General features: G+C 32.9%; 1 non-coding gene across 1 annotated transcript; it reads left to right on the forward strand.

Moving 5' to 3' along the window:
- Positions 1-918: 918 nt before the first annotated feature.
- On the forward strand, positions 919-1046 carry LOC149219546 (U6atac minor spliceosomal RNA). Its single transcript, XR_016249988.1, has one exon. It is a non-coding gene; the product is annotated as a U6atac minor spliceosomal RNA (small nuclear RNA).
- The last annotated feature ends 13011 nt before the right edge of the window (positions 1047-14057 follow it).

The raw sequence follows: 14057 nt of genomic DNA on the forward strand, positions 1-14057 counted from the left end.
TGACTAGTCAAGTTTGACTAGCGTTGACCAAGCCTGTTCTAACTCATTTGGACTGTGCCAATAGGAGTCCGTCAATCCTTGGTTCCCAATATTCTCGAATATAGATTCATTTTCCACCCAGGTGTCCTGCACATATGACTTCAAAGGAGCCATTACGGGAAATTATGTTCTAGTCAAAATAATTTTTAATACCAAATTTTTACTAAAATTTCTAAAATTTAAAAGACATAACTATTTTTACCTTAAAGTGCAATAAGAGGCAAAAATGTGGGAAAATGACCATGATATGATAGAAAAGGATGATGGATAGATGGAAAATGTATGTGGAAAAAGACCAAAAATGGAGAGCCAACACAAGCATGAGAAACAAATGGCAAAAACAGTCCAGCAGTATAATGCAGTATACAATGGGATTGCAACGAAGATCAAGGGAACCAAAGCTGAGTGACTAGGGATGAGTCACGAGTGAGTGTTGGGGGCCTGTTGGGCGTAATCCAACTTGGTCCAATTTTTGGGTCAAAGACTTCGCATTTTGAGGAGCAGAGTGCACAGAGCAGAAGAAGTTATATTCATCGTGCGATGTTTTAGGGCCTTTAGGGTAGGTCAAAGCCCCTTATTTTGTAACAAGATTCAGGTATTAGTCATTTTTTTTTTTATCCATGGTATGTGGACCATGGTTTTTTTCATGATGTAATGTATATAAGGAGATGTAATAATTTGTAATCGAATCATGTCATCATAAGTGAATTGAATATATGTATTCGCTTTTGTAGTTAGTAATTTTAGGGAAGGCTCTGCAACTGAGTGCGCAGAGGCCTAGAAGAGTTTGCAACTGAGTGTGAATATCACTTGTAGCTGGGTGCGCAGGTCGAAGTGGTGTATGTATTGAAGATCTGTATTAATAAAGGAGAAGTTTGAGTGTTTGTAGAAAGGAGAGATAGTTGTCATCTCCCTCGACAAGGACGAGAACAATCTTCAAACTTTCTTATCACACGCGGTTAAGGCTCTCCATCCTCTCACCGGAGTGGATCTTACCACAAGTTTTTGCCCACGGGGCTTTGGATTGACGGTGAATGGGTGCATTGTTAAGGCACTCCTTGCAATAGGTCACTGGTTCAAATCCCCCGTGGGTGCTTACCTACCAAAATAAATAAATAAAGAAGAAGTTTGGCGAAATATTGTGTATCTTTGTGTTCATTATCTGTTGTTGTTATTATAATAATGCATGGTTTTTACTGAATTGCGCAGAAGAATACATGTTATACTATTTATGTTATTTTATGTGATAAGGGTAATTCTGTAAAGTTAATCAGCAACACGAAGTTATTTATGTATGCAAAGTTGTAGGAAGGTAGAACACATAAGTAAATACATGGACACAACAACGTACATATCCCTCTGGTTGCGGAAACCTGGTTCTGCAGCCTCCCATAATTGCTTCGGGTGAGACTGTGATATTCTTACAGGTTGTTGCCGAAAGAGCCAGTGGTTGAGGGTTTTGTTGGTGAGCAGCACGCTCTGAACCTGGGTCAAGCCCCCAAAAACCAACACATTCAGTCAAGAAAAACTATTTGGATGTCCACCTTATGAAGATAGATTTATCAAAAGTTATTGATTGTGTTGACTGGGAACTTCTGTGAATGATTTTGGCGAAGATTGGCCTGGGCAGAACCATGATAAATTGGATTAAGGCATGCATAAAATACGCTTCTTTTGTTATCTTGATAAATGACCTCCCTATAGATTTATTTTCAACCTCTAGAGGGCTCAAACAAGGTTGCACGATGTCCCTGTTACTATTTCTTATAGTCACTGATAGCCTAAGCAGGAAAATCAAGGCTGCCAGATCACAAGGGCTCATATATGAATGCAGAATTGTGACTATCTCCTTGTCGCACCTAATATTTGTGGATGATTTGATGGTTATAGGGAAGCCAAATCCTAAATAATGGCTTGCATTTCATGTTGTCCTTCAAGACTTTGGCCTTGCTTTTAGCCTTTACATGAACAATTCCAAGTCCATCCTAATTTCAAATGAACTAGATGCAGAAGTGACATTATAGATTGATCATGCTTTTGGGGTAAAACCTGCTCATATGGATGAAGGGTTCTGATACCTAGGCCTTATTGAAACCAAATGGTTACAAAATCTGTGATTAGGATTGGCTCATTCAAAAAATTGAGAAGAGGCTCAACCACTGGAAAAACAAGTGGATATCTCTTGGGGGGAGACTTGTTTTGATAAAATTCATCCTTCATAGTATCCCCATCTATTGGATGTACATCTTCAAGTTACCAAAGGGTGTGATTAATAAATTAAAAACCAGCACTTCTCGCTTTCTATGGGCTAGTACAATCAGAGAAAGGGAAATCCATTTGGCTAGCATGGATTTCATCAATCATCCTACTGCACTTGGTGGTTGGGGACTAAATATATCGTCATCTTTAATATGGATCTCCTCTTTAAAAAAAATTGGTGAGCAGTTTCCAGCGAAGGACTTTGGAAACAAGTAATTGGTGCTAAATATATGCAGAATGGGGAATTTATTATGTGGTTGCGTAATGGTGCTCTAGATCCCTCACACATCTCCTATTCTTGGAAAAGCCTTCTATTGACAAAACACTAGGTTTTTTTGTAATCTTAGGTGGGCAGTTGGTTCTGGCTCCACTCCTACAATAGGCCTTGACTCGCTCTCAGGCTTGATTGGCTCACATATCTTATCACTTGATCTCATCATCTGCCTAAATAACATGGGTTTATTTGTGATCAAATATTTAGCAAATATAGCCCTATTAACTCCTTTCTATACTCATTGGAAAGAGGATCTACAGTCTCAACTTCCTGAGGTTTTGTTACAAAAATGGAAAAATTACACAACCAATCTAAAACTGTCTGGGATAGTCCTCCTTCCAAAAGTAGATAGGATGATTTGATTCATGGCTCATAGCAAGGGAGGGGTATTGTCAAGGAAGTATACAATTTAATCTCTAGGCCCACGAGACAGGTGTTAATTTACTCTTGGTTGATGAGGGCTTGGAAATGGAATTTTCCCCTAAAATTGAAATGCTTCTCCTGGCTTGTTTCCCATAACAGCATTCTCACATGGGAAATTTTATGCAAGAAGGGTTTCCAAGGTCTGGGTTGATGCAGTCAATGCCTCTCATCTGGAGAGGACATACCGCGCCTCTTCATTATCTTCCCATTTTCCTCTTATTTTTGGAATGGGGTCCTCCACATGATGAGATACCCTGTTGCTTGGGAAGTTCCCGACATTATCACTTGTCTTGGTAGGTGATATCTGGAACAAAAATCACATTGTACACTGACCGTCTTCATCATCTGGGGTATCTGGAAGTCTAGAAATGCTTTCATTTTCGACCATGTTCCACCACACATTTTGAGAACCCTACTATAGTATCCTCCCATATTACTTTGAATTTTTGTTTCCCTTGCCCTCCATTGACTCTCTTTGCCCCCGTCCTAGATACCTTTGATCCTCTTATCCTGTAGGATTTTTCGATGGTACGTCCTCTTTTAACACTTGTGGATGTGGAAAGGACATTCATATCATCCTTGACCTCTTTTATAGGTTTATTAACATTGTGGCTTGGGATCTAATACTCGAGTTGAACTTCTTACACTTTGGGGGGTCCTCCACTGTGCCCTATGGCTTGACATGCGGTCTCTCTCTGTCTTTGGTGACTCTAAATCTATTATTGATTGGGCTAACCACACTGCATTCCCTGAATTTTCCTGCTCTCGAGACTTGGAAATCTCGAATCAGAGACCTGTCTGTGGTTTTTCTTCATCCTACCATTTTGCACATCTATCGATCTCAAAATAGTGAAGCAGATCGATTATCGAAATTGGGTTGCTGCTCTATTTCGGATCACATCATCTTCCAGCAATTCTGCTCTGGCTCTTTGACAGGGGAAGGTTCCATCCCATTATAACATGGGTTTTTGACTATGGGGTTCTCTATCACGGCTCTCTTTCTGGAGTGAATTTTGTTTTTAGATGACAGTTTTTTTACTGTGTCCTCTGATATTGGGCAATTCTTTCATGTCAATAGACTCGCAAATTTTATGGTCTGACTAAATTTATTTTCTCTGTTTTTTCTCTATGGCGATTTGTGTAAGCAGATAGGTGATCATGGCGATTGAAATTTACTCTCACTTATATATGTACTTTCTTTTCCATAATAGAAAGAAGTTTTTTCTTTGCAAAATAAAATAAATATGTGTTGATGGTTCCCTGAATTCTTCCTAAGGAATGGGACTCTACATGTAATTCATCCTGAGCCTAAATAATGGTTTAAATGGCCTAAGCATGGATAGATATACCTTGTCTATTGATTTAGATGATTATTTGTATCAAAATGAATTAGTTATCAAACATTATCTAGTCAAGGTAAGTTGATTGGGTCGAGTCATCTCGACTGTTCTTATCCAGTCAAGGTATGTCGGCTGGTTTGATTTGTTTCGACTGATATTATCTAGTCGAGGTAAGTTGACTAGGTCGATTTGTTTCAAATGTTCTTATCTAGTCAAGGTAATTCGACTGGTTTAAGTCATTTCGACTGATCTTATCTAAACAAGGTAAGTTAATTGGGTCAAGTCATTTCAACTCAACTTATCCAATCGAGGCAAGTACACCAGTTTAAGTTGTTCGAGAAATCCACAACATCATCGGGATGAAAAACAACCCCTCCCGCTCTAGCCTTCCTAGGGTTTCCTTTCGAACAATGCAAGTTGTAACAAAAAAAATTTCCTTTTTCGAAATTACTTTGGGTCCATCCTAACTAAAAAGGATTTTGAATGCAAACCTTTGGATCTAAAGCTACCAGCGTGATGAGAGTGTTGATCTAATCTCAAACAATCCTTTTCAGAAGGCGAGAGATCGTCTAGTTCTTTTTTATCAAAGCCTCTTGTTGAGACTGTCTCAAATAACATTGATATTGCTTTGGAAGTTACAACAGATTCACTTGGATGCTCTTCCTTGAAAATTGCATGTTTGCGAGTTATCCAAATTAACCAACATATATACTTGGGGAGAGCCACCCAACATCTCAAAACCATTGATTTTGTCTTTCTTTGCCATGGAATTTTTTGTTGCCAAGATATGAACAATGCATCCCAGGACTTCATAATGATTTGTAGGTCAAGGACCTGGACCAGCGAAAGCCTCCAAACCTCCAGAGCAAAGAACAATGACAAAATAGATGGGGTATATCTTATTCCTCTTTTTGACATAAGACAACGGGAAGGACCATGGATATTTCTTTTCTTCAAATTTTCCATAGTTAACACCTTCCCATGCACCATTTCCCAACAAAAAAGATTAATTTTCGGCATCCCATTAGTGTTCCAAACCCTCCCTGAGATATGATTAGCATGACCCTTAGGTAAATTTTGAAAAAAAAGGTTATAACCTTGTTTGACTGCGTAACTATTAGTTTCACTGTTCTACCAAATCCTTTGGTCCAATCTCGTAATTACTACAAATGTGTAACCTTTGAAAACTTTAATCATCAAATTCCACAATTGCTAAAAATTAAATAATCTTATTGTTCCACTATTCCAAAGTTGGAGATTTCACATTTTGTTCATTCTTAACAACAAAATGTTCAACATCAATGTTTTATTTTTTCCTTTTCACTTAAACTTGTTTTAAATATTTTTAAAAGAATGATTAAACAATAAATACATAAGTACCAAATAGTATTAAATATCATGGCATTGACGATCAATCAACATCTAAGTGGCATATAGTATCGAGCACTATTATGAGCTATGCACTAAAGCAAGCATTACAACCCGGTAACTTAAACTTTTTGTGTTAATGAACTAGATAGGAACATACACATGTATTGTAGTTGTTTCACGTAGTATTCATGCACTAATTAGTTGTATTTGGCATGTATGTGTAGTTAAAAGTAATCAAGTGAATTACTCTTCACTTTACATTAATTCACTTTACATTTTAAGGGATTTTTTTATATTGATTTTATATATCATTGGATTCTTTTGTATATATATACATTTGTATATATATACAAATAAATTTATATATTTTTTATTTCTTCACCTTTTGGTACGATAAGATTGATTTTTAAATAGCTTTCATTATAAATATTATTTATTATTTATATAAATATTATTTATTATTTATTTGCAGAAAATTGATTTTTAAATAGTTTTATCATGAATATTATTTATTGTTTATTTATATTTAGAAGCTCGTTTAATATTTATTGTTTATGTGTATCTAGAAGCTCGTTTAATTTTAATGATTTTTATTTTTGTTTTTTTATTTTTCTTTAACTAATTTTATTCATGATTATTTTTTATTGTTTATTTGTGTTTTAGAAACTTGTTTTTTAAGAAAAAAAAAATGGACTTTTTTAATTAATGAAAAAGATCAGTACATGTATCTAATGTAAATTATAAATTTAAATGGACAAACAAAAATAGGGCCCGACAAATAATGTGATGAGGCATAGCATCCAAAATCAACATGATGTGCATCCTATGTCATCTAATTTTCAATCCAATTTTCTGTTCAAAATAGTAAAAAACAACGAACCAGAGCAGTCCATAAACACAAGGAGAAAAATAAACAAAAAAAACAAGATCCAAAGTTATGACATGCAAATCTGGCCAACCTCTCCGATATGTTGGTCCACTGGTCCACATATAGAAATGTATGATTCCAAATTGATCTATTAGTCCAAATTCCTTGTTGTTGTCTATGAGTATGTGTGAGAAAGAGTATGATGTGAGAGAGGCCAGCAAATGTTTTACCCTGTTGGTCCAACCAGCTAGTGGAGGAGGGTTTACCTTGATGACGTTTACTTTTGTTTTTGTAGAGGAGGGTTTACCTTGATGATGTTTACTTTTGTTTTTTTAATCTTTTGACCAGATATTTTCTATTAGAGTTGTAGAAATTCTAATGTGTGTTGTAGAAATACTAATTTGTGAATTTAATAATTTAAAGTATTCTAACAAAAGTTCTCATTAAACCACACATTTTTGTGTTTTATCTTTATTTTCAAGGAAATCTAAGAATGCTTTCCTTGTATTTGTGGATGTCATTCTTAAGAATACTTGTTGATATAAACTAATGTATCTTCAAAAAGAAAATTTGAACTAAGCACATATTGTCATGGAATGGAATTAACAAAATGTATGTCACCATTGATAATAATAAATTAAATTAACTTCTAACTTTCATTATCATACCATGTATATAAATTAAAATTTGTCACTAAATTACATATTTTTGTACTAAACTTTCTAAATATATATTCTTAAACTTTCAAATATTTAAAAAAATAATAATAAAAAAAAAAATTTAAATAAACTAAAAAATTTAAATAAACTAATGGTTAAAAGCAAACCTTTTAACCTATTCAAACAACACTTTCTGAATAATAATAACCCCACATATACATATATATACACTAGGTTATTAGAAAAGAGTTTTACTCAATTACATTAATTTCTTTAAAATATTCAGAAATAAACTATCACATTTATGTAAATATTTTAAATTTTTATAATGCAAAGTATGAAAAACAATTTTGCCTTCTTATTTGTAATGAGTGTTTTTTATTTTATTTTTGTAATTAATATTTAAATTGTAAAAATTAAATTCATATTAAAATATAGGATTTTTTATTTTATTTCTGTAAGTAATTTCTATTAATGAGAAATAATATTACATTGATAGCGGTACCTATTCTCTTGACCAAAAATCTCATAGGGGAGGCCAATATCTCAACCAGCTGTACACAAAACCATCAAGATTTACAAATTGGACAGTAAGACAAAAAAAAATAAACTTGAACAAGAGCAAAATTGCCTTGTCTAGCAACTATATCCACCTGGAACATTACAAGGTTGCTGATGATGACAAGAGAAAGAGCTAAATAAACCTCACAACACGTAATTATTCCCTTGTGCATTGAGCAAAAGGAAGGTGTAAACGTTGTCTTTCTAATAAAGGCAATAGTGAGTGTAAGACTTGGAACAAAACAAAGACCCTTGAAGGTCTCAAGAGAAAGAAAGAAAGAAAAAAAAAAAAAAAACAAAACAAACTATCACCAGATTGCCAAGCCATCGTACCAACATCTATTCCAGAATAGCAAATGCAAATCCCATTAAATAATTTTAATCTAAAATAATGACTAGAGAGGGGTGAAGGGTTCCCTGTGGAGGGATGGCACTCTGAGATGAAACATTGAGTGGTTGGAGGTTGATGACAACAGGGGTGTCATTCACCTCTGCTAATTCAATCTAAGAATTAGAGACCATGAATTTCTCCACTCAGCTTTCTAAATAATAATATCATTACAAAATATATATTATTAAAATATTAATAAGGTTTTTAGATGATCCTAAAATGAATATATTTATTTTATTTTATTTTTATGGTTTACAGATTTGGGAGATCAGTAACCACTACTCAGTATATCTATTCTACTCAGTATATCTATTCGAAGGGATCACTCCCTGCAAGCTTAATTATGAAGCTTAGCTATAAGAGTGTCCAGAGACTTGAATCTGTAACTTTTAAATAATGAAGCTTAGCTATAAGAGTGTCCAGAGACTTGAATCTGTAACTTTTCAATAATAAAAGTGTTGTAACCAAAAAGACTAGACTAATTAAACTAACTCTCAAAGCTAAAATAAATTTATTTATTATGAAATATTACATTTACAAATAAATTATTATATCTATATAAAAATTTCACATCAAAAAATGAAAGAAAACAAAAAAAACTTTAGTTTTAATAAATATTAAACAAAAATATTTATTAATATTCAAAAAAAACCCATCATTTCAAAAAAACAATTATTATAATTAGTTTAAATAAATATTTAAAAAAATATTAATATTCAAAAATAAATTTATATTACAGTGATTTCAAGCCTAACATAACATTGATGTACAAAAATAGTTAAAATGGGGGAATGAAATGAAATGAAGGTAATCTAATTATTATTAAAAAAACCCATTTGAACCTAAATTCTTTCTCCTAATAATTTTTTTAATGAAAATGGAAGGTTAGGTTATCATTAAAAACTTTTTTTCAATTATTGCGTGTATGGATGTAGTTATATTGTAATATAATAACCCTTATGTTTTAATAATTACATGTAGTGTGTAATTTTTTATTGAATGTATTATATTAGGTTAATATTTTAGTTAAGTTTAGTTTTAAAAAAATAACGTTTTTATTTATATTAATTTTCATAGTATATATTATTTGTATTTTCCTATTAAGTGTATTATAATATATAAATATTATAGTCAAGTTTATTAAAAAAATTCTAGTAAGTGTATTATAATATTATTATAGTCAAGTTGACTAAAAAAATAATCATCTCATTTGCTTAAGATTTAAAAGTGTGGCTCAAATAAATATTTTATAACATTGTGGTTTATTATAAACTTACTCTCTTTGTTTAGTAAAGCAATGTCTCCGCATCTTTTCCATGAACTACCCTGACAAGCATAATTCATTTCATGATTTTAAACTTCCTTGATTCATAACAAATCACATGCCCTCTCCAATTTAAAACTCCATCATCTCCTCTTTGCAAGAATCTATACATACCAGAATATTTTTATTTGGGTCAGCAATCCTAATAATGGGTGCACTAGTAAGGAAATTCAATAATAGTCCTAAGCTTTCTTCACACTTTTGTATCCGTTCAAATTTAATTTTCTTATTCTATAAGGAAGTAATGAGATGAACCATCATGGAGAATTGTTTTATGTATCTTTTGTAGTACTAGTGAACCCATGAATGATCTTGCCTTGGCTACATTCTTAGATGCAGTCCATCGCATAATAGCTTCAATATTCTCTAGATATAATGGTATGTTATCCCTGGAGTTGTTGTGTCTATCATGAATATGCTTGCAATGAAATGAACACTTGTTTATCTTAGCATATAGTTGATACTCTCTTAACTCTTGTAATACTAACCTCAAGTGCTTTTCATGTTCCCCCTCTAACTTTGAATCGCTAATTTGATCTTGGAATACAATGACAAACTTATCCAAATCATTTTTAAATATTCCATCCATTAATTTTCCTCCTTAAATTCCTTTTTTTAACATTATTTTATAGTTTTAAATTTTATGTTTTTATTATTATTAATTTTCATTAATTTAATATCATTATGAACCTTTTAAAACGCAATTTTTGTTACTTTTGTCTTCTTTTTTAATTTAACAATTTTAATTATTATTCCTATTTCACATAACATCTAATTTCATTTTTATTTTTATTTTTCTTTACTTTTGGATTAATATTAACTATTTTTATTTTTCCAATGTCTTTGACCCTCATATTCTTCTTCTTCAATAGTTACTTTTTGACCCCTCACCTATTTATTCCTCTCTCAATACTTGTATGGATCATCAAAGCTTTAATTGTCCTTGATGATGGGTGGAATGTCCACTCAAAACATTAGATCTTTCAAAAGTCGAACACAATTCACTTCCAAAAATCTTTGATGGCCACATGAAGGTAGTTGGTGCATTTGTTAGTCCAAATGGCACTACTACAAATTCATAATGTCAATACCTGATTTTGAAAGATGACTTACTAATTTTTTCATCATTTATCTTTATTCAATGGTAGGTTAACCTCAAATCTATCTTCATAAATATTATTTTTCCTCTTAGTTGATCAAATAGGTCAACAATTTTTGGTAGATGATATTTATTTCTCACAATGAATTCAATCGATGGCCACAAAGTCCCATCTTTCTTTTTTTACGAAGAGTACTAGTGCTCCCAAGGATAAACTCTTGGGCATATATACCCATTTTTTAACAATTCTTTTAATTCACTTGCAACTTCAATTTGGGTGTACTCATTTACTATGGAGTCTTAAATACCAAAGCAACTCCATGCATCAAATTAATAGAGAAACCAATATTTATTTTTGGTCGTAAACTTAGTATTTCCCCAAATACATCTACAAACTCCTACAATGTTGGAAAATCCTCAAGATTTGGGCTTATGCACTTTTGTGGCTCTTTCACAAGAGTTGCATAAAATTGGCACCCCTTCTTGAAGCACGTCTTTACTTATAAGGATGAAATCTCCCTTGAAGAAATGGATTTGGAAATTCCTTTCAATATCATATGATTTCCTTCTTCATCAAGACAAGTGAAAGTTTTATTGTGACAATCTATGACAACATGCATATCCAACCAATGCATTCCAATAAGAACATCACATGAACCAAGTCATATATGTTTTGTTAAGGTTTGTTACAATGTTAACACCATTCGTATCTCATGGGAAACCTTTAACAATTTCAATAATTTTTGTTTTAGTCCCAATAGCCAATTGAACCAACCATGATTTATCAACTTATTTCTCTCTAAATGATATCTTTCTACCAAATTAGGGGCAATATAACTATGAATTTCTCTTTAATCAATTACAATTGAAAGAGGTTAATTATCAATCTTTCCTCCAACCTCAATCATGTTTGATTAATGATTTGCTTGTTGATTTTCTAAGGAGGCAAATATTATTGGGATATTTCTACTTGAATATTCAGTCATAAATGCCACTAAGGTATGGTGCATGTTCCTCATTCTACCTTCCTTTTAATGGTAATCTCTATAAAAATGTTTCCTTCGCATCCCCAACATTTGATTAGTTGCATTTCCTTTTCCTTGAGGATTATGCCATCTTATATCCTCCCTAAGCTAGCTAGCTTTCTTGATATGTATTAGCATTTTTCTTGAAGAAAGGGAATTTAAATCCCATCTTCCTCTAATCTTGTTCTTCCTTTTTCTTATCTCTATAAGACTTCTAAAAATCATCTCTACCTTTTCTCTAGTCCCAGAAGTATCTGGCCTTCTTGATTATCTCTTCCAAAGTCTTATCAAATTGAATTTTATCTTCATATAATGCGGGAATCCATGAAGGAACCTTTATATATTTACCTTCTCATCTTTAATACATAACTCTAACAGCTCCAAAACCCTTTTTTCATATTCTTCAATGGTTATATTTCCCAACTTGAGGTCAAAGGATTCCTACATTTTCTTATCATATTAGTGCTCAAAAAGATACTATTGTTGAAAAGGCTTCTAAAGTTGCTTCCAAGAAATACTCCTCTCGTTGACATGCTTACCTTGCTTTAGTTGGTCCCACCAAATAGAGGCTTTTCCCTATTGTTCTTTTATGGTGATTTTGGCTTTTTGATTAAATGAATAGTTATGCAACTAAAATAATTTTTTATTCTCAACAATCAACCTTCAACATGCTCCCCCATCTGACTTTCACATCTGATCAAAGGAGAAGGCATGAGAATAACCATTTGCAGGGAGAGATTAGGATGATCAAGCCACCACCTTTTGGTGGGTGTATCCTTACAAAAGGTTGTCATGAAACTAGTTTGCATTTACATGTGGTATAGAGCAATCTCAATGTTGGTAATGTCAAACATGCCAATGTCAATGATCTCCCCACTCTTGGCTCTAAATCACATCCTCGATCTCATCCATCCATTGTTTTCCATTCCCTTCCACCATCACTACTACACACAAACTCACCATTGCCACATTACTTTTACTTTTCGCGTTCTTTTGACAACATATCTGTTCAATGAGATAGTCTATATTAACCTCTATACCACACCACTACTAGATTATGCATAAGATTAGTTTCATCTCTGATCCCTTTTCTAATCAATCTCCTCTTCTTTCATTTATCTTATTATTGATTAAGAAACATCCATTCCCTAAGCATAGTGAGAGCTTAATTAATCTTCCAAGGCCATTAATAATGAATTATACCCATGTAACTGATTCTCCCAATATGAAAAACATCCCTGCTAGACTTTGCATGTAAAAAATCTAGTCTCCACTCCCCTTGCTAGTCAATCTCTTCTTCGTTCCTTTGCTCCATCTTATTATTGATTAAGAATAATTCATGCCATAAACATAGTGATAGAACAATTACGCATATAAAGCCATTGATGATGAAGCATATTAATGTTGCCCTTCACAAAGAATTTTAGCAATGCCAATTACTTGCTCAATATGAAAGACATCAACCCTTGTAAATATTAATATGGAACTTGGTGGTAACAATAATGCAAATGCAAGGTGGTCAATGACCTCTTACCTAATGCAAAACCTGAGCTTTGTGATCTATGTCCTTACTACTAATTATCATTCCTCTCAATGGACTGGAGTTTGTGCCACTATTGATGGAGTATGCAAGGGAAAAGTATAGGTAGCTTATTTGTTTGTAGTCTAGGCTACTCAAATTTATGCCTTTATTCAAGTCAATGTCACATTAGTAAATTAGAATGTTAAAGTAAAGCCCTGGTTGTTTTTTATTGGGTTTTTCAACAGCTTGATTTTATCATTAATTTCAATAGATTTTGCAATTGGATATTTTCAAGTCATAATTTTGTTATGATTTTATACGAATGGTTTTACAATTCTTGATGGCACGCATTTTTTCTTCTTTTAATTTCCATATTTGCTTTACTAATCTAGAAGGGAATTTACTAGCATTTCTTGTGTCATGTCTCCATGAGCAGTAATGGTTGTTTTAGTATTTGCATGCTTATTCAAGGAGGGGAATGGAGGTTATGAATGTGGTTTTTGTTGATGACATTTTTCTCTCTATTTTAAGGCAGTTGGGTGTTCCCCTTGAACAAACATTAATTCACTACAAAGTAGCAAGAGGGTAGACAACCTCTTGCATATTAATATTTAGAAAGCATTAACACTTCATCCAACCCTCAAGCTAAGTGATAATACAATGATTAAAGTCAAAAGCCCTCACTCTGAAAGAGATTGAGGTTGAAATTGAGCCTACTATCACCATTAAGAGGATGAAAGAGAGTGAAAGAAAAGGAGAGGATACTCCTTGTTCAACATAGGTAAGTAGCATCTGGACCACTTCTATGTATTTAGATTTATTTTTAAGTTGTAAATTGTCTTGTAATGAGTGAAGGGTCTACCCAAAGTTTCTAGATTTGAAAGAACTATGAGTCTATGTGG

The sequence above is a fragment of the Pinus tabuliformis genome, chromosome Q, assembly GCF_031772625.1.
Source record: "Pinus tabuliformis cultivar Carrire ecotype Pingquan chromosome Q, CPIR1, whole genome shotgun sequence".
In the NCBI taxonomy this organism is placed as follows: Eukaryota; Viridiplantae; Streptophyta; class Pinopsida; order Pinales; family Pinaceae; genus Pinus; species Pinus tabuliformis.